At 39.0% G+C, this 27,350-nt stretch overlaps 1 pseudogene; it reads left to right on the top strand.

Annotated features, from left to right (window-relative positions):
- LOC125343920 overlaps positions 1-27,350 on the top strand; it is a 58,393-nt pseudogene that overhangs the window by 18,070 nt on the left and 12,973 nt on the right.

Genomic DNA, 27,350 nt, shown 5'->3' on the forward strand with positions numbered 1-27,350 from the left:
GTTTGTAAAACTCAAGAAAATATCGAAAGAGGCTAATTTATATTTCTAATCAAATTCATATATAACTCTCCAATATGTAATATAAATACATCCATAGATAAATATAAAAATGAGGTATACAACTCTCCTATATGTGTGTGTTTATATACATACACACACATGCACACACACAAATGAATTTCTCATAGCATTCGCTTTAAAAGAACTTTTCTATCTGGATTTTGGCCAGAAAAGCTGCCATGGGAGGCCCTGCTACATCAAAATTCTCTGAGCCTGGATTTCCACCTGCAAAACAAAATCAGTCTAGCACAGTGATTTTTCATACACCCTGTTATTCCTAAATTGTGCCCCTAGGCACTCCCTCTGTGGAGTGAATAGGTTTGAAAAGAAAGGGGTTATACGATCCACTGGGCTCTGGACCCACAGCTTTGCATCAAAGACAGCATTTGTGTTTCTGCTTGTAATGTATGGGTGTTTTGTTTTTTTTTTCAGCACACCTCTGGATTAGAATTGTTGGTCCCAAGCTGCATCCCAGACATCTGAAGAGTTAGAACAATCCTGGATCTAGTACTGAGGCCAACCCACTTTTCACTGCACAAGTGCCCTTGTGGATCCTGGTGTTTAGCCAGTCCAAGGTGCTGGCTCTCACAGTCAGTGATCCTGAACAAGATATTTGAAGGACAAATGGCTTTCCAACCATTAGATAGTCAACATAAAATCTCAAATACTGAATGAAGCCTAGCTTTCCAGAAATAAGATCTAAAGGTTTTTCTCCCCTGGAAGAATGATTTTTTTTAATGAGCACTTTGTAAACAGTTGAAGGCTGCCCATAATTGCAGAGAATGCAATTATGAAAATGAGTATGCTGACACAGAAGCAGAAGTGGGAGAATTTCACTAAAATGAGAGCCACCATACTCTCTGCATGTGCCATATGCTGAGCATACTGCTAGTGATCATTGGATCCTCACAGATCTGAGGGATAAGTGCTGTCACGTGTTAAGAAATTGAACTTCCAGGTAATCATATGGAGAAGTGACACAGCTGGATCTAAGCCCACAACCCCAATGTTACAAACTGAGACCTTAGAAGGAAATGCTGAAGACTGGCATCAGGCTTGCTCTCTTAGCTGGACCCCAGAGGAAAAAAGCCTTATGTCACATTTCCTCAAAGTCCTGGAGGAAGTAGCTGAAGATACCTGGAGATCTTAAAACTTGGAGTAGCATTCAAAAATTTTTGCCACTTTTTTTAAAGAGGAAAGCTTTCTTTGAATGTTGTTTTATGCTTAAGTCCAATCTAGAAAACTAAAGTTGGAAAGTTGTGGTTGAAGATAGGAGTAAAGATGGCCTAATTCTCTTGGAAAACCACTTGAAGGCCACAGATCCATTTATCTGGTGCTATTGTGTGATATCACAGGATACCATGGCATCCAAGTTTCTGGCTTTGGCTTCCAATGAATGAGGTAGAATTAGGCTAACTTGCTCCTGAGTGTGCAACTGGGGAGTAGGCTATAGGATTCCGGGCTGGTTATATGCCTTGAACCCTGCTGGCGGGTCCATTAGAGTAGATAGCCATCAAGTGTCTCATCTCTTCTGTATCATCAACAGCTGTCATGACTGGCACCATCTCATATTTAGGGAGTTTTATTCCTTTAATAAATGTCCTATAAGATTAAAATGGGATTCATCCTGGTTACTTGGATCATCTCAATAAGGACTACTTCAAAGGCTCTGTGGGCAATAGCTGGCCGCAATGGCCAATAACTTTTTCTTTTTCTGTCTTTATAAGATGTCTTCTGATTTCCTGGAGCAACAAAAGCAGGATGCTCAAGTTGAGGTAGACCTCCAGCAGCCCTGCACCTTTAACCTAAGGTAGGTCAGTAGGCCTCACCATTTGATTGAGATCCTTTTCCTAGACATCAAGAATCATCACTTCCTAGGGAGAATGGATCCTTGTGCACCATATTCTTGCCAAACTACTAGAGCTCTAACAGTTGGACAACTTCTAAAAGCCAGTGGCGGGCAGGAAGATGGAAATCAGGAAGCTGGTACTTCATGATATAAGCAAGGCAAAAGGCATAGTGCAGCATCCTGCAGCCCTGCTGCTACTCCAAAGTGCATATGTACTCAAGGCTGAGGCTAGACAGGTTGTAGAGGCACAAGATGGTAAGTAGGCTGTATTTACCAGCTCATATGTCATCACAGAATGCATTCCCTGCTTCCCCAAGGACTCAGATGATCATGGTGATGCCAGTGATTGCAGTGATCTGGACACAGTAAGAGTTTCTTACTGGCAGCCACTTCAGTACTGATGCAAATGCTGATGATGATCTATGAGAAGACTTTGGCCAAGCAACTGAACTGGAGGACCAGTCACTAACTGGGAGAGAGGTGAGCATCTTCCTGCTGGGCAGCATCTGTGAAAAGCCCTCAGCCAATGAAGGGACAGATGGTTGAGGAAGCAGCTGGCCTTAAGTCTGGGAAAGAATGGAAGAAGCTTGCAGTAAATTTTGTTGAGCATTTTAAATACAAGTTTCTGAAAACTTCTGGAGTCTGAAATATAACTCATGATCCTTCTCTAAGCACAAGCAGGAAAAAAAAATCCATTGGCTCACCCAGAGCAGATATTAAATTCAGAACAAAACTCACTGGAAGTGGGATGCTTTACTATAGGAATGGATCCTAAAGAAAAACTCTCCCTAGAAAACTTCAAAACAGGATGCATTCCAGTTGCATGGATAATTTCACTAAGAACTACTACAAAGGCACTGTGGGATGTACTCCTCAAAGGGCAAGTGAAAGTCTCTCCAAAACCAATCTGGAAATGGTAGAACCTGGAAGTCTCCACTGACTTTTGAAGAGCCATCTGTGTCTCCTTACAAGCTGGCACATTGGCTAATGGTTCTCAAGTGCCTGGCCAGTCACTTACTATTGGTATTACTAAAACTTAAAGCTCATGATTCACAAAACTCCAGCCTAGAGGCTTCACAAGGTGTATGAACTGGTCTGCAGCCTGATTTAAGATTCCCAGCTTCCAAAGCTGTGAGTAAAGCTGTGTTGTTTTAAACCACTTGGTCTGTGGGAGTTTGTGGCAGCTGCTCTAGGAAACAAATATGCCTCTCTAGCCTTCCACTCAGAAAACACACTTTCACATAGAGTCAGGCTTGGATTCAATCTTAAAAAGCAGAACTATTTTTCAAACCTGACCATTTTGAATGGAATTTGTAACAAATATCTCACAAAACATTTTTCTAACCAATCATTGATACCACACAAGCTACTGCCAGCCCTAGGAACTGTGGGTCCTACCAAATGTTTTCATTTTACTGAGAAAATGGAGTTCCAGAGGCCACTAGCTCACCGAAAGTGGCAAGGCAACTCAACTATGTCCCTCCTCCTAAAGCCCACCCTCCTCATTCTAACCAATTTCCTTGAACAAAGGACAGTTAGAAAAAGACAAGCCAGGGAAATTTAGAGGATGCCTCCACATTGCTTCTATCAATCCCCAAGGTTTTTCCTCTGACTCCAGGTTAAATCATTTCATAGCTGAGAACAATGGAATACACCTCAAGTTCCAACCTGAGGCAAGAGAACCATTTGAGCTAAGGAGTTTAAGACCAGCATATACAACATGAGACTTTATCCCAAAGTAAATAAATAAGCACACAAACAAATTATTTTAGATATGCTGACTGTAGACTGAAACTTCCATAAGCAATTCTGCTCCTCCCTGTGACTTTGAAAGCTGATAAAGTGATTCATTCTAGCTGTTGTAAGAACTGAATAGCTACTCAGAGTGCTGGGCTTGAGATGTGAAAATATCTATGTCAGGGCATACATCTTGAGCAGGAAAGGAAGAACGTCGGTGCTTTGATATTGCTGTTAAAAGACTCCGATTGATTATTCAGCCCTCCTTGGTCAGAAAGACCAATGATGGATCATCAAGAAGCCTGAAATTTAACTTTGAAGTGAGTGGTTTCACTACATATCAAATAAGAATCTTAGGCAGCCCTCAAAGATAGCCAAGATAAAGTGTCAAAAATTGCAACATGAAGAATTTATAAGTGCAATTAGCTAATACCTTTCATCTGAACAGATGTCCTTCCAGTTAAGATGCCCTTCCAGTGAGATAACTTTGCTGACCTAGATTTTTCAGTATAATAGTCCCATTCCATTTGCTTCCTATCCATATGATTGCTAATTTTGTTTTCCTTCATATTCTATAAATCTCTGACTTTTTAGATATAACACACAAAGTTCTTATGGGGAAAAAAATTTCCCCTCCAATATCCCCATCTCTTACCCATTGATCAGAGGTCCATGATAAGTATGGTAGCACACCCTTGTGTTCTCCATACTTGGGAGGTAGAGGGAGGAGGAATGTGGCCCAAAGCCAAAAACTCTCCTAAAAATAAGCCCAATGCAAAAAGGGTGTTTAGATAACCCAAGTGATAGAGCACTTGTCTAGCAAGCACAAGTCCCTGAGTACCACTGAGTTGGGGAGGGGGGGAAAGGAAGGAGGGAAGAAAGGAGGAAGGAAAAAAGGGAGGAAGGGAGGGAGGGAGGGAGGGAAGGAAGGAGGGAGGGAGGGAAGGAGTAACAGGTGGGGAGGAGCCTACTCACAAGTAATGGAGCATTGGTGTTTATGTCTAAAAATCTGAACCTAGTTTACAACTAGATAACCTTGTTGAGATATGGGAAGAGAAAAGAGTCAGGAGAAACTCTGGTTGATGCTAAGGACCAGAAAAATCAACAGATCCGAATTGTAGCCTAAGGTGCTATTATATTAAGGTATCTATCTGAGAGAAAGAAAAATGTGTACTTAGTTGGCAGGCAAAAAAAAAAGAAAAAACTTTCAAGAATAGGATTGAGAAAAAGCAAGGTCTCTGTCTTCTCCTTCTGCTTTTCCTCCCCTTCCTCCTATCCCTCCCTCTCCTCCTTTCCCTTTCCCTGCCCCCCTCTCTTATCTGGATTGAATTATGTCAGGCCTTTCCCTGGCTATGAAAATGCTCTGACACTTGAAAACCACTTGAAAATCTGACAAACCCTTTTTTTTTCTCCAGTCCTAGGGCTTGAACTTGTAGCCTGGTTGCTGTCCCTGAGCCATTTTGTGCTCATGGCTAGACTCTACCACTTGCCCCTCCAGCCTTTTCTGTGTAGTTTATTGGAGTAAGAATCACACCGACTTTATCGGCCTGGGCTGGCTTCAAATTGTGATCCTCAGATCTCAGCATCCTGAGTATCGAGGATTACAAGTGTAAGCCACCAGCTCCCACTTGCTCCCACCAGCTCAAGCTTGACAACCTCTTTTAATGAAACAGTAAGACAAACCAGTTTCAAGAATATGATTGGATATTTTTCTAAGTATAAAAAGCTGGCCAGAGGAATTTTTTTAATGATTTACATTTTTTTAAAAAAGTATTCTCAAAACCACTTACCGGGACTGGGAATATGGCCTAGTCGTAGAGTGCTTGCCTAGTATACATGAAGCCCTGGGTTCAATTCCTCAGTACCACATATATATAGAAAAAGCCAGAAAGGGCGCTGTGGCTCAAGAGGTAGAGTGCTAGCCTTGAGCAAAAAGAAGCCAGGGACAGTGCTCAGGCCCTGAGTCCCAAACCCCAGCACTGGCAAAAAAAAAAAAAAATACCACTTACCTTACCTGGAATAGTTCCTGTTACTTCCAATTTGTAAATGTGCCTGCTCTCCCACAAGTGTATAAGAAGCAGCCTAGGAGTGTAATTACCCACTTCATTAGTATGAGTGACTGGATTTATTAATAGTGAACACCAAGCTAGGTGTTAGGACCTCATGACTGTAATCCTAGCTACTCAGGAGACTGAGATTTGAGGACAGAAGTTCAAAACCAACTCATCAGGAAAGTCCAGGAGACTTTATCTCCAATGAGCACTAAAAATCTGGAAGTGGAGAGGTGGCTCAAATGGTGGAGAGCTAGCTTTGAGCAAACAAAAGCTCAGCAACAGCACCTAAGCCCTGAGTGCAAGCCCTGGAATCAACACACACACTCATACATATGTGAACACTAAGCAAATCATTGTCTAGGCAGCAACCAACAGAAGGACATCCTCAGCAATTACAAGATACCTCAGCTGCTGTAAGACATAATTGAATGACAGGACCAAGTAGATTCTGAGCTCACCATTTTGGTGTAGATAGCATGATGTCAATGGAAAATCCAGCCTATAAAAGACGAGAATGGAGCAGCAAAAAGAGGCAGACATTTGAGATGCTGTGGTCTAAGAAGGAGTAAAAGTAACCAAGGGAAACTAGCTGCCTTGGATCACTGGTGGTGTAGCAATCCTCAGTCAAAGTTTGTATGACCATATGGGTGCTTTTTTCACTGAGGTCTTTGTTTCCTTTTGCCAAATTTTTGCTGGAGTTAATTTTTTTAACTTATACCTACTGTTTCAAAAGACTCCTATGTGGTCAAAGCCATCTTCTAAGAAAAATACAACTGTGGGAAGAGGAAACAGGTTGCTAAGAACAAACATTAAGGAATCATACTTGAATATAAAATACTAATGCATATCTGCACACAAAAACCACATAAAGTTTTGTAGATTCCCAGATTTTAAGTGGGATAAGTTTAGTTCTTGCCTTTGGAAGGCTGAAGTTTGTTTTATCCACAAGACACAGTTGTTCTTAAATTTCAGTGACACACATATCCCTTTTCATTTCAGGACTATTCTGAATTTCACCTAAGGGAAGGTGGTACTATCTTTGCATTTCTATAAGATGAATTCTAGTTGTGAGAAATGGAGCAGTCAAAGTTAAAAAAAATAAAAATCCCATCCCTGTTTCATCATTTTTGCAAAGTAGAAAAAAAAGCAAATCATCTTGTCTCTGAACTTTCAGTAGAAGGCAAGACTGAAAAAGGAAAAATTAATTGTAAAAGGAACATTTCTGATGATTTTTGACTGAAGCATTCAGAATTACAAATAAAGCCAGAAGTATATAACCAGAGGTCTAAGTTATCAGACAGGCATTTCTGGGTTTGACATGAAGACCTAAAGATAATAATTCTATTAAAAATCATCTTTAAATGACACGTTTAAAACCAAATCCAAAATACGATTGTGCCAACAAAATACACAATAAGAAAATGACTTTTTCTTCTCTGAAAGAAAATTGTATGGAAGAAAACAAAGATTACAAAGGTAGCCAGAATGTTCTACACATATCACAGCAGTGGCAGGCTGTAGCTGCAGAGACAATTCAGACCCAGCTATCAGGATAGTGGTTCTTCCCAAAGAAAACAAAACAATGTAATAAATGTTCAAAGCAGCTAACAAAACTGAACTAGGAAAGATAAACTGATAAAGATTTTCATTGTGTTCTACTTCTTAGAGACATTTTTATTGCTTCCACAGAAGAGATGCCTTTGTGGTTGATTTTATAATCCTGCCTTAGTAGTCCATTTTGTGATTTAAAAGGGTCTCAAATTAGTATAATTAAGACTATAACAACAACATGTGCAGAAGTAAGTTCCATAAACAGATCAGTTTGCAAATCAAGCTGTTTATATCAACTCTTGTTACCACAATTTTGAGTACAATGGGCAGAAAAGATCCATTCATTATGGGTAACTTAAGTATACTTGAGTGGCATACTTGACTCAGAAATAGAAGAGGACAAAAAGATTAGTTAGGAAGGAGAGATTGGAGCACTGAGGTGGAAATTGTATACCTACTATTTAGTGGATAAGCCCATATAGTGTAATGGCTAAGTTCTCAAAGCAAAAGATGGTCTCGTTATATAATAGCTCCATTTTACACACAGCAATGTAATCTGGGACAAAGTCCTTAACCTCTTCAGGTTCCTTACCTATACCATCAATATAAGACAGATTCAGTGGAAAGAGCATTTGCCCTGCATAAGAGGCCATGAGTTTGATTCCTAACTTGGGAGGGAGGGGAGAAAAAGGGAGGGGAGAGGTAGGGGAAGGCAATGTTTTTAGAGGCCTTCCACAATCTAGTTCAGCTTGCTGATGCTGTGTAGTTGCTATATGACATAGTTTCCTTCATCTGGTAGAAATGTGCAGTAGAAAGACATGAAGCCATGTAGCTTATTCTCAGCTGTTCCAACAAGCAATAGAAAAATAGAGGAAACAAAATCATGCATACTTCTATGTTCTTATATGTTACTCTTTCTGCTATCATATGAATTTTCTCACTTGTTTTTGTTTTTGTTTTTTTGTCAGTCCTAGGGCTTGGACTCAGGTCCTGAGCACTGTCCCTGGCTCGTTTTTGCTCAAGGCTAGCACTCTACCTCTTGAACCACAGCACCACTTCTGGCTTTCTCTATATATGTGGTGCTTAGAAATCGAACCCAGGGCTTCATATATATGAAGCAAGCACTCTTGCCACTAGGCCATATTCCCAGCCCAAATTTTCTCACTTGTTTACTGTTCTAGAATTAATCTATTAGTGAAAAGTTAAGACTATCTCTACTCTGAAATGAGAAAGCAAATGCTTTCATGGAATTTTATAACCTTTGGACTTCATGGATATGATCTTCACAATTCTGATGTTGAATTATTCAAAAGAAGAGAATTTACTACCTAATGACTAGGCAAACAATCACTATGGCTGGAGCCCTGGATTCTATCTTCATGAAAAGAAAGAAGAAAGAAGGGGAAGGGAGGAAAGGAAGGGAGCAAGAAAGGGTGGAAGATAGGGAAGGAAGGATCGAAGGAAGGAAATCTGAGGGAGAGGGAAATGGAGATTCAACAAAGTGCAAAAGAAAGAAAGATCTGGAAGGTGCATGTGTTGTTCGGAAAGGGGAAGGGTGAGGTCAAGAGGAGAGCAGGCAAATGGAGAGGGGAAGAGTAGACAAAAGTAGGAGTAATATTCAATGAGCATATGTAGAAGTGAAACCAGACATCTTAAAGGGATGGGAGAGAAGTGCAAGCACGATGGAAGGACTGACATTGATTAAGATGCAGTGTACATTAAAAAAAAAACTCCTTCCCTTATTTTAAAGTTTATTTGATCAGCATCACTTTATATGGTCATGTGTACATGGGAGCTATTGTGATCCTCTTCTAGGACTATCCTAGACATATACTAATTATTACAAATGAGGGAAACCATGGAGCCTATGTTTCTTCGGGCCTGGCTTACTTCACTTAATATGATTAAAAAATTAATTTCCTTACAAATGGGGCAATGTCCTTCTTTCTGATGGAAGTATAGAATTGCATTCTGTATATACAAGAAATTTTCTTGGTTCATTCATCTATTCAGGGACATCAGTGTTGATTCCATATCTTAGCTACAGTAAATAATGCTGCAATGAACATAGTTGTGCTGGTAGTTTTAGTGTGGTCTTGTTTGTGATTGTTTGGGTAAATGCCCAGAAGTGTGCTGGGTCATGGGGGAACTCCATGGTCAGTCTTTTAAGGAACCTCCATACTGATTTCCAGAGTAGTTGAACCAGTTTACATTTCCACCAACCATGTAGTAGCGTTTAGTAGCATTTCCTTTTGGCCACCTCCCTGCCAGAATCTGTTATTATTTGCTTTCTTTTTTTTCTGAATAATTATTTATTTATTGTCAAAGTGATGTACAGAGGGGTTACAGTTTCATATGTGAGGCAGTGGATACATTTCTTGTACAATTTGTTACCTCCTCCATCAACCCTCTCCCCTCGCCCTTTCCCTCTCCCTCCATGAGTTGTTCAGTTGGTTTACACCAAATGGCTTTGTAAGAACTGCTTTTGGAGTCATTTGTCTTTTTATCCTTTGTCTCTCGATTTTGATATTCCCTTTCCTTTCCCTAGTTCTAATACATGTATATACGGTATCCAGGGTACTCAGATGAGAGACAGTGATAGTGCAGGGACAACCACAGGAAGGGGATACAAGAACAACAACAACAACAAAAAAAAAAAAACACAACTACGGTTTTACATGGCATGTTGAAAATAATTATAACAGTGATATAACACTCGTTTCCATAACATAGAGTTCATTTCACTTAGCATCATCTTATGCGTTCATAATGGCATAGCTATTAGGCTCTTGTGATCCTCTGCTGTGACTAGCCTAAACCTGTGCTAATTATTCCCCATGAGGCAAACCATAGAGTCCATGTTTCTTTGGTTCTGGCTCACTTCACTTAGTATTATTTGTTTTCTTGATAATGGTCATTCTAACTGGGAGGAGGTAGAATCTCAGTAGTTTTTGTTTGCATTTTTTTTTATGGCCAGACATGTTAAACATTTCTCCACATAACTTCTTAGTTCCTCTGCAGAGAAGTCTCTTTTCAATTTCTTAGCCCACTTACTGTTTCTGTTTTGTTTTTGTTTTTAATGTACTGCGTGAAGTTATTTCTTTTTCCTTTCTTTTTTTTCCTTTTATTTATCCGCTGTTGTCACAGTTTTTTATTTTGGTACCATGTGTCTTGTATATACATTTATCTGATTTGGGAATAGGAAAGAGAATAACAAAATGGTGACGCAAAGAACAAAGGTGAACCACTGCAAGAGCAATACTCACAAGACATTGTGTTGGAAATGAACTTTACAATTTGACGGAGGTAGGGAGTCAGACCAGAAAGGAAAGGAGGAGAAAACAAGCAAGAGAGTAACACAGTTAGACAAGAAATGTACTCATTACCTTACTTAAATAACTGTAATCCCTCTGTATATCACCTTTACAATAAGATAAAATAATTTTTAAGAGATACATTGTACTTACAAACTGCCATGTTGAATTGAGACTCTTTGCACAACTAAAGACTGTAAATAAATAATTTTTTAAAAAACAGGAAGTGCGAAGTGGAAAAGGACTGCTGTAAGTTACTGAGACCTTGTTCTTAAGCTGTTCCTGGGATGGTGTAAGAGCATTTAGAGAGAACTTGCTAATTTGTAATATATTGTAATTGCTAACGCAAAAAAAAAAAAAACTCCAAAATTAGTCCCTAACAGTAGATAGGGACATTAAAAACGATCATTAAAAACTGCCAGAGGGCTGGGGATATGGCCTAGTGGCAAGAGTGCTTGCCTCGTATACATGAGGCCCTGGGTTCAATTCCCCAGCACCACATATACAGAAGACATCCAGAAGCGGTGCTGTGGCTCAAGTGGCAGAGTGCTAGCCTTGAGCAAAAAGAAGCCAGGGACAGTGCTCAGGCCCTGAGTCCAAGCCCTGGGACTGACCAAAAAAAAAAAAAAAAACTGCCAGAGATTGAGGGTTAACTTGGTGACCCAGTCTTGGTGGTATCACCACACTTGTTTTTAAGTGTAGGAGAGTCCCACCAAGTTCTTGCAGTGAAGATCTGGGAAAAAATAGTTTCCTGCTCCCATTAGACACTAAAAAAGGAACAAAGAACCATTTTTGAAATGTACCTAGGGAAAAAGTAATCATTTGGAAATAAGCCTGAAGCAATCTGTCTCAATACCAAACAGCTTCCCTTAAGGAAAACACTGTATCAGAGCTTTTCTGATATAGAGAAAGAAGGCTATTATGCAATTGTGGCCATGACTATCCTAGCCCTCCCATCTCACAAGAGGCTGTTCTAAAAATGAGGCTAAGAAAACTTTCTTAAAGATCACAGACCAGGGATCCAAACTAGTCAAGTAAATGAAGATGTTGTTTTTAATTTTGAGAGGGTGGGTGGGTTTGGAGAAAATTGGAAAGAATTATGAACAGAGTGACTCGACAAGGTGCATTGTACTCAATAAACTGACATGTTGCATTAAAACTCCTTTATTCAACTATTCAAGGAAGGAAGGAAGTTGGGAGGGAAAGGAAAGGAGGAAAGGGAAGGGAGGGAAGGAGAAAAGAAGGAAAGAAGGGAGGGAGGGAAGAATGAAGGAAAGAAGAAAGGAAGGAAGGAAGGAAGGAAGGAAGGAAGGAAGGAAGGAAGGAAGGAAGGAAGGAAGGAAGGAAGGCAGTTGGGCGTGCAGGCAGGCAGGCAAACAATGAGGATTAAATCATAAGGCTGTACAATGATTTCCCCTCTCCAATAATACCTACCAACCACCTCAACAAAACTCCATCACAACACAGTGGGTGAACACTGGGAACCCTGCAAAGCACACAGGCAGACATTGGGGATGGAACTGGTCCCCCTCCAACACATTCACAACAGTTGTTAAGGGGGTGGGATGCATTAGGTTCCTACATTTACTATTACAAAGTACCCCCAAATATTTTGGCAGAAACAATCACAACAAACAAAAAAAACACTTATACATAGACTTTATTACATATCTGGAAGCCAGAAGTCCAAAAACAATTGCAAAGTATTGCATACGGAGCACCCTCCTTCCAAAGACTGGACAGGAGAATTTATTTCATTCCCTCCCCCAGTTAAGAAGCTGCATTCCTGGGTCCAAGGCCGCTTACTCCACTTTCAAAGTCAGTGGACTGAAACTCAGATTTCTATCTCCTCCATGCTGCTTCCTGTGATTACCACTTCTTCCTTCTGTGTCAAATCTCTCTGCCCCATGCTCACATCACGTTCACCATCATAAATCCCCCTCTGCCTTCCTTTCATAAGGAATCTTGGGTTTATATGTAGATTCCCTTGCATATTCTACAATAAGCCTCCCTGTCTTCATATCCTTCATTTCAACACATCCTTTTCTTAGCCATCAGGTAGCATTTGAATGTTCCACTGATCTGGACCCTGAGACCTTTAAAGGCCAATCATTATCCATTTACAAGAGTTGGTAGAAACAGGGGTACATTGCTTCATAGGATTGATGTGAGAAAAGTTCAACTGAAATAGAATTATTTATCTAATCATGACTAAGATAATGCCACCAACATTTAAAACATTTTTGGAGATCAAAATATTTTGTCTTTCTCATTCTGTTCCCACAAAAGAATTATGTGTTGAAATTTACCAACTAATTTTCAACCGTGTTTTTCCCTCGCCAATTGATGCCCAAGAATTATCATAAAAATGGAACAATTTGCTAAAAATTAAATGTTTCCCCTCAAAATGTACTTTGAGAGGTTTATCCATAGAGTGTCACTCAGAGGGACAATAATTTGAGCCAAGAAATTGAATGCCAACATTCCAAATATGAACAGCCCGGTTTCTGCTGGTGTCCCTGGATGGAGGAGTCAGTATACAAAGGGAACAGAAATATGCAAATTTTAATTGATAGTATTGATTTATGTCACTTTTTTTTACCTAACATTTATTTTAGAAAGTCCCAAATAAATACAAAAGCAAAGGAATAATATAAACACTCCATCTCTCCATCCCTAACTTCCTCTTACTAATGCTCAAATTCTAGTTTTTGTTCATGTCACTACATAAATGTTAGCACAAATTACCAAAGGGCTTAAAAAAATACCAGAACTGATATATACCATTATATCAACAACACATTCAGTACAATTAATAGTCATTTGTTTATTTATTGGCAATATTAGAAGTTAACTCAGGGCCTCATGCTTGCTAGGCAGATGTCCTGCCACTGAGCCACACCCCTAAACCATTTTTTTTCCTGGTTATTTTTAAGATGCAGTCTGGTTTTCTGCCCAGGAGTACACCTGGACCATAATCTATTTTCCCATAGTTGCTAAGATGATAGGCCCACAGCATGGAAGCCACCTTTCCTCAACTTTTATAGACTTTTCCCATCCTAGCTAACTTCAAGCATCAATCTTCTCATTCTTAGAACCCCAAGTATCTAGTATTACAGGTGTAAGAAACCAGCATCCAACTCACAAAGATTTTTAATAGCTTTCAAAACTAGTTGGCCTTTAGTTACCTCAAAGTTGTCTCAAAAATGCCTTTGAAAAATACCTCTACTTTATTCTAATTTATTCCACACAAATCCTAAAAAATGAACAGGATCCTCCTTTTATTGGCTTCTGTAATTGGGTGAATAATAACCCTAAATACATCTAGTTCTTTTGTCTTTTTGCTAGTTGGTTTGTTGCTCCTTCTTGCCTCAGCCTGCTGAGTGCCAAGATTACAGATGTGTACTGCTACACTCATCTTCTATCTAGTATTAATCATTGGAAAAAGTGACTGTTACCTGATATGACACAAGCAAGGTTATTTTTAAATTTCAATCATATCCATAATTTCACTTCTTTTTATTTATTTCTATTTTTTTTCCTCTTTAAACGTTTTTTACCCTTTTTTCTGATTAGACTTCCCAAATGCCTGCCATTTTCAGTTACAATAATATTCTCTATTGGGCTGGGAATATGGCCTAGTGGCAAGAACGCTTGCCTCCTACACATGAAGCTCTCAGTTTGATTCCCCAGCACCACATATATGGAAAACGGCCAGAAGGGGCGCTGTGGCTCAGGTGGCAGAGTGCTAGCCTTGAGCGGGAAGAAGCCAGGGATGGTGCTCAGGCCCTGAGTACAAGGCCCAGGACTGGCCAAAAAAATAAATAAATAAATAAATAAATAAATAAATAGATAGATAGATAAATAAATAAATAAAATAATAATAATATTCTCTATTATTTTCTGTAGCAGTTGTTCTAGTTTATCTTTTCCTGTGATGAAGATCACAGGTTCATATGTTAGGCATTGGATACGTTTCTTGTACTGTTTGTTACCTCCTCCCTCATTCCCCCCTCCCCCCTCCCCCTTTCCCTCTCTCCTCTTGAGTTGGTTTACACCAAACAATTTTGCAAGTATTGTTTTTGTAGTCGTTTGTCTTTTTACCCTGTGTGTCTCGATTTTGGTATTCCCTTTCATTTTCCTATTTCTAATACCAGTATACACAGTTTCCAATGTACTCAGATAAGATACAGTGATAGTGCAAGTACAACCACAGGAAGGGGATACAAGAGGATTATCAACAATAGAAGCTACAGTTTCACATGGCATGTTGAAAGTAATTACAACAGTGATATACCACTTGTTTCCATAACATGGAGTTCATTTCACTTAGCATCATCTTATGTGTTCATAAGGGCATAGCTATTGGGCTCTGTGATCCTTCGCTGTGACTAGCCTAAACCTGTGCTAATTATTCCCTATGAGGGAGACCATAGAGTCCATGTTTCTTTGGGTCTGGCTCACTTCACTTAGTATAATTTTTTAGCTATGATCTGGTTCACACTTAGATAGCCTGAACTGGTATTTAGTAAATGCCATTTACAAGAAGGCTGCATTACTGTATTAAATCTTCAGCCAAATAAATGTCAGGGCCCCACCCTGAGGTAGAATCATATTAGATATCGATCTTTTGTATCCAACAGCCCATCAAACAGTAGCACATAGTAAATGAAATTTCTGTTTTCCTCTTGAGGTTCATTGAATTATAAAGCTGTTTATAAAGATTAATTTGCTAATGAATGGCATCTCAATTTATAAGATCTGGTTTATTCTCTGAAATGTTTGCATCCCCTCAACAGTCATGGCCTCGCTTAGCCATTTTCCTTGCTATTATTATTAATTAGAAGTGAGACAATCAATTCTTAGGAGTACAGCAAGAAAGCTGTTGCCATCCTTCAAAGATAACATATTGGGACAAAAAATAATTAGCAAAAATGTAACTTGATTAAAATAATTGGTAAAATTTAAAAACTCAATGATAGATTACCCTGCTAGTTTGTCTGTCAAAACTTTGACATACAATATGATACATGTATTTTGTTAACATCAAGAGGGTAAGAAACCAGAGTTGCTGAACTTTAGATAACTATGCTACATGAAACTATCCCACAATTCCCCATCTTGGAGAGATTCAGTGATAGACAAGCCATTTACAAACTGTGATAAATGGGCATCCCTAAAAATGAGATTCTTTTCTCATTGGAAAAAAAAACTTCACAGAACTGAAAAGGAGAGGGAAAAGAAAAGGAGAAATCCTAGTTTTGTACCTCATCCAAATGTGAAGATAGTATTGGAAGACCAGCATATGGAATAAAGTATGAAATTGCTTTCACAGTATATGAACATCATGGTCACTGCTAGACTGTCATAATATTCTTTAAGAGATGTTTTATTCCAGTGCCTTCGATTTCAGCTTCTGGCTGATAGCACCCTACAAAAACATCAGAATGAATTAAACATGGAAGGATCACAAAACCCTGAATGATAAGGGTCAGGGGAGGAGATGGCATTTGTTTGCTAGGTGTGTGACTGAAATGATTCATGATAAAAAATATCTTCGTCAGAGACAAAGAAGAAGCTTCACAGAGAGATAAACAAAGATGCCTCAAATGTAACCAACTTAACTAAATGTAAATGATTTAAAAAACATAACTGGTTGAATAATTTTTCTTCTACAACTGATTTTCTAATTTATACAAGGAACAAACCAGCTGGCTTTGGAGCCAATGCCTTAATCATTGATTCATGGAATGTCCAAGTACCTATCTCATGATGCTACTGTGACAGTGGTTTGAAATACAACAAAGGAAATATAGATGTGTTCCCACCTTCATAGAGCTTGCATCCTTGTAAAAGAGACAGATGGTTGACAAAATTTACCTTTCATTGTATTTTATTTTGTGCCGGTCCTGAGTCATGAACTCAAGGCCTGAGCACTGCCCTTGAGCATTTTTTCTGGAGGCTTTTTTTGCTTTACCACTTGAGCCACAGCTCCAATTCTGTTTTGGGGTGAGGTTTTTTGGTAGATAATTGGATTTCAGAATCTTACAGACTTTCCTGCCAGGGCTGTCTTTGAACTGCAATCCTAAGATCTCAGCCTCCTGAGTAGCTAGGATTACAGATGACACAGTCCCACCTAAAGCCCTCCTTTGCAGTTAGATTGTGAATTTCAGTTCATACTCAAAGATGACACATGGGACATTATCAGCCATTGGTGTAGTGGTTCTTAACTCTGATTGTACATAAGAATCACTATAGAGCTTTTGAAATGTGTGATATCTGTGGTTCCATCCCATTGATTTTGTTTTGATTGAATGGGGTAGGGAATCAGCACAATTTTGAAAACTACCCAAATGTTTCTAAAGTTGCAGAAAAAGCTAAACAAATGAGACTGTCCCTTACATAAAACAGGCCTCACCAGGAAGGGAAAAACAGACAGAGAGACACTGAGTATAAACCCCTTTAGCAAGCACAAGAGACTTGATGAATTATGGGTCATGAAAGACTTGAGGAATGCTGGAGGAGACATATGTTATGATATACTCTAAGCACAACCTTGGAGAGATTTAATGCCCTTAATATTTGAACCTTGGGTGGGTGATACAAAGAAGGATGATCTTGGAGCAAATGAGGGAACTGGTGAAGGGGATGAGAAGCACCAGTAAAAATAGAACCAAATTAAACAATTCACTTTGAGATTGTGGCTAATAGGACACCACATAGCCAATCCCAAAGAAGCAGCTCAGTGTGGCTTTAGCGAATTGTTCCCAAGCAACTCACAAACTAAGCCAAGATATAGCAGTATAAACCTGGACAGATAGTCATCTCTGGGATTCTATTTTTTTAAAAATCAAAATTACCAAAGATTATTTAAAATTTCTCTTCACACTTTGCTGACATAATTAAATAGTAAGTCAACACAAGTAATAAACAGTGTATCATTAATGATGATTGATGACACTACTCTCCTGAAAGTTTAGAGGCTTTCTACAAGAATATAAGACTGGGAGGCAGCAAGGGAAGGAGTGACATTGCCCAAAAAGAAATGTGTTAATGTTGGACAACAGTGGCTCATATGCCTGTATTCCTAGCTACTCAAGAGGATGAGATCTGAGGATCACAGTTCAAAGCCATCCCAGACAAGAAAGTCCATAAGACTCATATCTTCATTAACCACCAGCAAACCAGAAGTGGTGCTATAGCTCAAGTGGTAGAGCACTAGCCTTGAGCTGAACAGCTCAAGGACAGCATCTAGGCCTAGAGTTCAAGTCCCATGAAAATGAAAGAAAAAACGAAAGAAAGAAAGGAAGGAAGGAAGGAAGGAAGGAAGGAAGGAAGGAAGGAAGGAAGGAAGGAAGGAAGGAAGGAAAGAAGGAAGGAATCTATTCTTTTTCTGATTTACGTAACTGTAGCCCCTCTGTACATCACCTTTAAAATAAAAACTTTTAATTTTTTAAAGAATATAGGGCTAGAAATGAAGTTCAGTATCATGTTTTGCTACCATGCTAGTATGACAGTCTTTAAGAATTTTATCATCTGTGACAGAACTGGACCTAACAGGATTTAAATGGGTTATTTCTTTGTATTCCCTAATTTCTTGAAGCCAGAGAAAGACAACAGGAACGAAGGTTGTTCTCTTCTGAGAAAAAAAAAAAAGCGAAGAGTTGTCCAAAGTTGTTTCTACCTCTCAGAACTGCCATCCAATGTACAAAAGTAAGTTATCCATATGGCTTAGTATAGACCATTAAAATTTTCAACGGATTCTGGGAGCAAAGCCAACACACAATAAAGAATGTTCCTTGGTTTAACAATGTTATTCCATATATATATATATATATATATATATATATATATTCCTTTTGGAGACTTTGCATGTTTAAACTGGAATAATATTCCAAGGATTTAGATCAAACACAACTTGCATCCTCTTATCCCACATTTCTGTCAATTGCAGAGTGTATGTCTCTCTAATTATAGCAGTGCTCTATCCATTCTATTTCCCTCAATCCTTCATCAATGCTTCAAAAAAAATTAGGTCCTAACTAATTATCATACAGGTTTTAAAATATCAGAAGTTACTTTTTAAGTACCATAAAAAATACCTGCAACTAGAGGGAGAATGTATCAGAAAGACTCATTATAAGCTACTTTTATTTTTGTGGATCATGAGACACAAAATCATAATTACACATTTTCTGTAAAAAAAAAAAAAAAGTTTATTATCTGAACCAAAGGAGAAAATTTCAAACCATAATAATGAACTATGAACAGGAGAGGTTAACAGAAGTATTAAAATGAAACCATCATGTATGCCCATAGACATGTTTACTTCCCACATTACAATGTCCTTTTGAGATTTTAAATATAAAATGAACCAAAATGTTTAGAAATGACACCACGTATCATTTGTTTAACTCCTTTAGCATCTCAGTTGATTGTAATGCTCAGCCAAAATTGAGAATCAATACTCTAAGAAACAAGCATTTCAAGACTGTGCACAGCTATACTGCCTAGGGCCTAGTCTGAGGGAAAAAAAGAACAGCAATAAATTGAAACCTTTTAAATTAATTAATTAATTAAAACATTTACTTTTGAATGGTTGCTTTTTATTAAAAAGTCAGACACGTGGAAGGAATCAGAAAGGTAGGATGAGGAAGCACAAACTACCCAGATGAAACAATTCTTGTTTAAAAATAGCACTCTCAAACCAAAATGATTCATAAATTCCAGGTAGAAAATGTTAGCAAGAGAAGCTGGACAACAGACAAAGGCCTAATATCCGTCAACTACAGAGAACTCAAAAAACTAACCCCCTCTAAGCCCAGTAAACCAATTATTAAATGGGCAAAGGAGCTAAAGAGAGACTTCACAGGAGAAGAAATAAAAATGGCAAAGAAACATATGAGGATATGTTCAACATCCCTGGTAGTAAAGGAAATGCAAATAAAAACAACCCTGAGATACCACCTCACCCCAGTTAGAATGGCCTATACTCTGAACTCAGGCAACAACAAATGCTGGAGGGGATGCGGGGGGAAAAAGGAACCCTTCTCCATTGTTGGTGGGAGTGCAAATTAGTACAACCACTTTGGAGAACAGTATGGAGGTTCCTCAAAAAGCTCAACATAGACCTACCCTATGACCCAGCCATACCACTCCTAGGCATCTATACTGAACAACGGGTCTCAAGATATCAAAAAGACATCTGCACATCCATGTTTATTGCTGCACAATGCACAATAGCCAAAATATGGAAACAACCCAGATGCCCCTCTACAGATGAATGGATCCAAAAAATGTGGTACCTATACACAATGGAATACTACATAGCGATTAGAAATGTTAAAATATTGGTATTCGCAGGGAAATGGTCAGAACTTGAACAAATACTGTTGAGCAAGACAAGCCTAGAACACAGAAAACAAAGGTGCATGATCTCCTTGATTTATGACTGTTAAGGTGGCAGAGGGGTGGGGGGGAACACCAGAGACCAGGTCTGCCTGGTCTCCTTGTCAAATGGTATTTCCCACAGGTTTGGGTCAGTTACCTTACATTATGTAACTAAAACCAAACAACTACTAAACATAAAAAGGTCTAAAATAGACCTCTCAGTGGATCACAATAGCTCAAAAGCTATATATGTATGATCATATAAGACAAGGACAAGCAAACTCTATTGTTGACGCTATATTTAAAGTTCTAGGTGAATGTCCTTTGGCATATGCCACGTGTCTACTGTATATGTTTTTGGTACACTGGGTATTGTATATATGCCTACCTGATCTAGGGAAGGTAAAGAAAAATGAGGGTGTAAGATATCACAAGAAATGTACACACTGCCCTATTATGTAACTGTACCCCTTTTGCACAACACCTTGTCAACAAAATTTAATTAATAAATAAAAAATTTTTTAAAAAAGAAGCTGGAAATATTTGCTACATAATGGTGATTTTTTTTCAACATCAAGTGGCTTTGTATGTCAACTACTCTTCAAACTAAAAGAAAAAGAAAGGTATCATTTGCTTTTTCCAGAAAGTGCCATGGACTTTACTCTTTTTTAAAAAAAAAATTATATATATATATATAATATTATACTATATTATATATAAATATACTGGGCCACAATATACAACCCAAACTAGAACTGCAGAAATAAACCACCATTCTTAGCTATCATTCCAATTTAGATAGGAAATATTTGTGAGGTACAATTGCATTTTCTTCTTCATTCTGCTATAAGAAAACCAAGGTTATAATAAATGGAAATTTATTAGACAAGAAGAACACTAAACAGAATATATCTGCAGGACAGACCAATTTCAGCATGTATAACATCAACTTAGGACCAGATGAAATTAGCAAAAATATTAAAGGATAAGCAACTTTCTTTCTGGCTCACTTTGAAATCAAGTTTGAATTACTCTCAGGACACAATGAACTATGATTTATGAGGTGTTTAAAGGAGAGAGATCTTGTCACTATCATCATCCTTCCTGCTTCCCTAATTATATTGCCCAATTTACATTTTGCAAAGCACCTGTTGGCCTGATCTCCAGAACTCATACAATGCAAAGAATTGTTGCAATTACCTGGGTAATTTGTGATGATCAGGGAAACCAGGAATGCATTCAGGATACTCCATTGTCATTTTCATTAGAATGTTGGCAAATTCTTTCTTGGAGAACCAAGTGAAACAGTTTGCATTTATCAGGTGAAACCACAGTGGTACTATGCAAATGTCTCAACTTTTTTCTGTCAAACTGGGTATTTTCGTTCACTAAACTCTGAAAGCACCTATCATTAAGCCAAGTCTAACTGTGAAAGCCTAATGTCAAGACAAATTTTTATTATGTAAGCAATTACAGAAAAATAAAATGTTTCCATATTATCTAGTTCATAGGTTATTATTTAATGAAAATCATTGGAGCCAGGCACCAGGGGTCACATCTATTATCCTAGCTGTTCTGGAGTCTGAGATCTGAGGCACAAGGTCTTAAGCCAGCCTGAGCAGGAAAGTCCATGAAACTCTTATCTTCAATTAATTATCATAAAGCCAGAAGTGGTAGAGCACTATCCTTGAGCAAATAAGCTAAGGGACAGTGCCCAGGCCCTGAATTCAAGCCCTACCAGTGGCACCGAAAACAGGAGAGAATTTTGTTTTCTCCATGAATAAAGTAAATCAGCCAGGCATCGGCGGCTCACACCTGTAATCCTAGCTACTGAGGAAGCTAGGGTCTGAGGATTGCAGTTCAAAGCCAGGCAGGAATGTCTTTGAAACTCTTATCTTATCTCCAATTAACCACCAGAAAACCCAAAGTCCTGCTGTGGTTCAAGTGGTAGAGCATTAGCCTTGAGCTGAAGAGCTCAGGGACAGCGTCCAGGCCCAGAGTTCAAGCCCCACAACAGACTAAAAAAAAAAAAGTAAATGATATGAAGTATAGCTTCTGGAAGGGAACTGCCTTTCAGACCTTTCTCTTACATATAACTGGAGAGCTGAAGATTTTAAACTTTTTGCTGTCATTAGAAGTTAGCCTGCTAAAATGAAAAGGCAGGTTTTTCAAGCTCTCCCACTGTTGGTCTTGCAAAATCTAGTGAGCTTTGTTTGGGTAATGCCCTTTCCAAAGAGAATTGTGAGCACTGTGCTTCCTGTGACTTTGAAAACTCTTAAGGTATAATACCAGAAATATTTACAGTTCCCAACAATCTCATCTCTGAGCTAGTTATAAATACTTGACTAAATTTCAGAAGAATATTTATTAGATGTATTCCCTGGAGAAAGAATTGCAATCTTTCACATTGTCTGCAATTTTTTTTAAATCTAGTTTGGGAAAATATATATAGGGTTGTTTTTTTTTTATTTGTCCTGGTTTCACAGAACTTTAAAATCCATGATACAGCAAGCTCTAGAACTCATGTCTCCAATCCTCACCCCTCCCTGGTTGCATTTGCAAAACTTAGAGACTTGCTTGGGTTAGCCTACCTCCTGGATCCTGCCTTTTGTATAGTGGTTAATGTGCCCATTAACTAGAAACTAGAACAAGCTCACTGTAAATATGGGAAAGCTAAGCAAAGTGGTTTCCAAGGCATATATTTCTGAGATTGATTAACCACATGAGCAACCAGAGACTGCCAAATGCCACTTGCACATATTTTGTTACACATCTTGTAATAAACTATGTGTTACTGAAGAAGAAAACAGATAAAGGCTTCAGTGATTTATAAGAACTAATGGGGTCAGTTGATGGCTAATTTAGAATTGATATATCATAGGTAAGAAGACTCCCTATGAGTAGAAAATTTTGCTTTCTAGTTATTTTGTCTTTTATTAAATAAGTTAACATTACACAAATTTACTATTATAAAGTGAAGAATAGAGGGTTATTTTTCTAGGTAAAGTCTGTGTGTGTGTGTGTGTGTTGTGTGTGCGTGTGTGTGTGTGTGTGTATCTGTGTGGGGATAAGGTGGGGACTGGTGCTGTGGTTTGAACTCGGGGCCTGGACACTGTCCCTTAGCTTTTTGCTCAAAGCTGGAGCTCTACCACTTGAGCCACAGTTGTACTTGAAGCTTTTTGATGATTATTTGGAGATAACTGTCTCCCTGGAGTTTCCTGTTTCAGCTGGCTTCAAACAAATACTCTTCAGATCTCAGCCTCCTGGGTAGCTGCTATATTATAGGTATACGCCATCGCCACCTGGCTCCTTCTAGGTATTTTAATGCCTAGATTGACTGACAATTCCATAAGAATGTTAACATTAAAAGCTGAAATCAGTCATAGTTTTTGTGCTGCATTATTTTATATTCTATTTATACCAAATGAGATTCAACTGATTTCTCCCCACTGAACTATCATTAGCTACAACTAAATCAAATTGGCTACTTATTCATTATATGCTTATGTGATATTAAATAACAGATAAACCACATGGTAAACTACTGTACACATTTGGCTGATGGGCAATATTTTTAATCTACTTCTGCAGTGTCTTAGAGACTTAGTTCAGTAGTAACTCTACTGACACAACTACCACAAAAAAGTAGCCCAGTGCTGTAGTCAGGGGACCTGACTCATCTCCACCACTCCCCAGAGATTTCAGTGTGCCTTCAACTTCTCTCATCTCACTGTGGGAAGATTTATACCATTCGACTTAACTCTTCCATGGGGCCACAATTGAAAGTTTGTAAAACTAAAATGAAATCTGCTTTGGGAACCTTTCAAATCCACTAATCTGAATCCTTCTTCTGCCTTGATACATTCTCGATAGCTAGTATCCTTCTGCATTTTCAGGCCTTTTCTTACCAAATAGGCTATAAGGTTCTAGACTTTTCTCAACTCTTGTCAACCCAGTGTGTCATGCCCACTATTTCATGGATTGCTCTTAAGAATATAATAGGGCTGGGAATGTGGCTTGGGGGTAGTATGCATGAAGCTCTGAGTTTGATTCCTCAGTACTGCATAAATAGAAAAGGTCAGAAGTGGCACTGTGGCTCAAGTGGTAGAGCTCTAGCCTTGAGTACAGACAGGCTCAGAGACAGGGCCCAGGCCCTGAGTTCAAGCCCCAGAACTGGAAATGGGGGGGAGAAGAGAGAGAGAGAAAGAGAGAGAGAGAGAGAATATAATAAACAGCTCAGATCTAATAAGTACAAAATCTGATGATCATACATGATACCTGACTTTACTGTCACACTTCAGCCTTGGGGAACTAGTGACAGCCTAAAGGGGAATGTGAGTCAGGGGCACCCTGGTGGCTTGATGTGCTCCTGTAATTTGAAACACCAGGTGAGTTTGAGCCACAGCCCAGGCTGGATCTCCCTTGAAGAGTCATTAAATGAATTTCAACTTAAATTGTAAGTCCTATGGCATGCAGCAAAACATTTCTCTCTGCACAACCGTGAGACAAAACTTATCTCCTAGTCTCCTCTTTTAGCCTCTCCTAGGATCCCCAGAGTCTTAGGCAAAGGTGGTGAGTACCAAACATGACATCAGGTTTTAAAAATCCATATTTTACTTCTCTCTTAAAAACTCCCCATTGATGAATGAGAGGTTGAGATCCTAGTGACTCCTTTCCATTACTGAAATGAATTGAAAGGCTTCACAAAAGCATCCCCAGCCAAATCATCAATAATGTGAAAACATGATTCCCATGGACAAAAATAGATGTCTCTTTCAATGAGAATGTCCTGTGTGGCCTTCCTTGCGTGTGGTAAGAGGAGGGGTGCCTGAGTGAAAGGGCTCATCCTCTCTGTCAAGACAAAAGTCCTTCCCAAAAAACCACAGATCTTACCAAGAACACGGCTGCCACCCAGTGCTCAAAGCAGGCATGAAATTCTGTCAGCATTCACAGAGGCAGCTCCTTCCTTGGGCATATTTGTTATATTTCCCAACTCAGATGAGGGGAGTAAAATGGAGAGGTGTTATTTCTGATTAAAACCTGTAAAACTTCAAACACAATCATTAGTCAGTCACTCAATGAAGGTTAAAAATGACTCTAGGTAGGTAGGAAGGCTCACACAGTCTTATTACTCAGAGGCTAAGGCTGTGAATTTGAGACCAGCTTAGGCTACGTCGCAAGACACTCTCTCTCAATGAAAAATCAAAAGCAACTAACTAAAGAACAAAACAGTCAATGCAAAAAGTCTGATCTACGTGTACTTGAACAAGTAAGCTCAAGGCCCCGAGTTCAATCCCCAGTACCACCAAAACTTATGATCTACTTGTCTAACCCTCATTTTCACATAAAATTGGCAGGTAGAACTACACATTGCAATCACAGACTTGCTCTAGGCAGCCATGTATGTTTTATACATTCACATTAATAAGCCTAAGAGATTTTTTTCCTTTGTACCTAACAGTAAATTAAATTTCAAGAACAATTACCAGTAAGGAGCATATTCTTTGGGTGCTGAAATTCACATTTCACAAAAAAACAGTTCATATTAGAATGCTCCATCCTTACGAAATAAAATACCTTGTGATTGTAGCCCTTGGAGCTAAGCTTCTCTATCTCTTTAGGTGAAAATTATTATAAAGAACCATTTATCTCTCTACTAGGGTTCTTCAGCTGGAAAACAAGTGTGAGTTTATCACTAGGAGGTTGTTGTGGGATAGCCTGTACCTGCAAGGTAACAGGCCCTGTAGAAGCAAAGATTCAGATGTACCTTTGTTGCATAATGTCCTTTCCCTCAGCCTAAGCAGGATTGTGCTATAGCAAATGAAACAAGGAATGACTCACCAGGTTATATATAACCTCAGAGAGAGGAGCCTCTGGGGATAGTCAGCCTTGCTTTCTTGTGGTCTTGCTTGTGCTGTGTAATCTATCCTCTTGGCATTCTCCAAGGTTAAAGACAAAATAGTTATGACCCACTGAGAACAAATAAAAGATTAATGGTAGCATGGGAATTTATCTAGCTACCACTGTGATTGACAGTAGACTAAACCTGACCCTTCCTGTAGTCACAGTATTTGGCCCACGGGGGAGCCTTTGGGAGTTAATCATGCACTTAGCCCTTTTTGTTTATTTTGGGGGGTTTTGTTCCTGGGACTTGAATTCAGGGACTGGGCACTGCCCCTGAGTTCTTTGTGCTCAAGGCCAGCACTCTACCACTTTAACCACAGGGCCATTTCCAGCTTTTTCTGAGTAGTTTATTGGACATGAGAGTCTATTGGATTTTTCTGCCAAGGCTGGCTTCAAACCATGATCCTTAGATCTCAGCCTCCTGAGTAGCTAGAATTACAGGTCTGGGCCACTGGTGCCCTGCAACTACTTACTCTTTACTATGATCTGGGCTTCACCCACATTTACTCTCATTTTACCAGTGAGGTTGTAATGATCATCTGACTTTAAAGTCATACATCCCTGCCCCGCCTTCCACAGCCCACGCCATCAGATTAGAGGGGTCGAGAGGTATTCTGGAAATCCTGGGAGTTACAGCATTCTGTTTATCCTTGCTACCATCAGTCATCTTTGCTGTAAGCACTGGAGGGCGAATGCTTTGAGAACTTCGATATGCTTCAACCGTTGCACTTACTTAGTCGTGTTGATATAGTCTGGTACCAATACTTTGATGATCAAAAGCCATATAAAAGGGCTGGGGATATGGCCTAGTGGCAAGATTGCTTGCCTTGTATACATGAGGCCCTGGGTTTGATTCCCCAGCACCACATATACAGAAAACGGCCAGAAGTGGCGCTGTGGCTCAAGTGGCAGAGTGCTAGCCTTGAGCAAAAAGAAGCCAGGGACAGTGCTCAGGCCCTGAGTCCAAGCCCCAGGACTGGGAAAAAAAAAAAAAAGCCATATAAAACAAGAAGTCATCCAAGATTCTGTCATCCCATGCCAGGATAGCATTCCATCTCATGCCAGTAGTCTCCTAACTAAATCCTAACTAATATTGGTTTTCTAACTAAAAGTCGTCCCAATCCATTGCACTCTAAATTCACTTTCTACATTTACTATATACTACATCCTATCACATTCTCTTCTGAGGCCAGGACTAGGATAAAATACAAAGAACATTTGATGTTTGCGGGGAGAGGGTTTACTTTTATCTCCATCTATGTACTAAGTACAAAATACTACAATCTACTAAAGCTTTCTTGATTCTGTTTCACCAATATTTCTTCCTTAACATCAGTCACATTTATCTACTTACTAGAAAAATCCCTTTATTTGCTCCTCTGACTTCCTCCCATGTTAAACTATGCATTTAAAAATATATTGGCAGAAGATGCCATTGAAAAAAATCTTCCATCAGGAGAAAATTTGAGTCTCTCAAACAAGTTCCATCCT

This window comes from Perognathus longimembris, chromosome 2 (assembly GCF_023159225.1).
Source record: "Perognathus longimembris pacificus isolate PPM17 chromosome 2, ASM2315922v1, whole genome shotgun sequence".
Classification (NCBI taxonomy): Eukaryota; Metazoa; Chordata; class Mammalia; order Rodentia; family Heteromyidae; genus Perognathus; species Perognathus longimembris.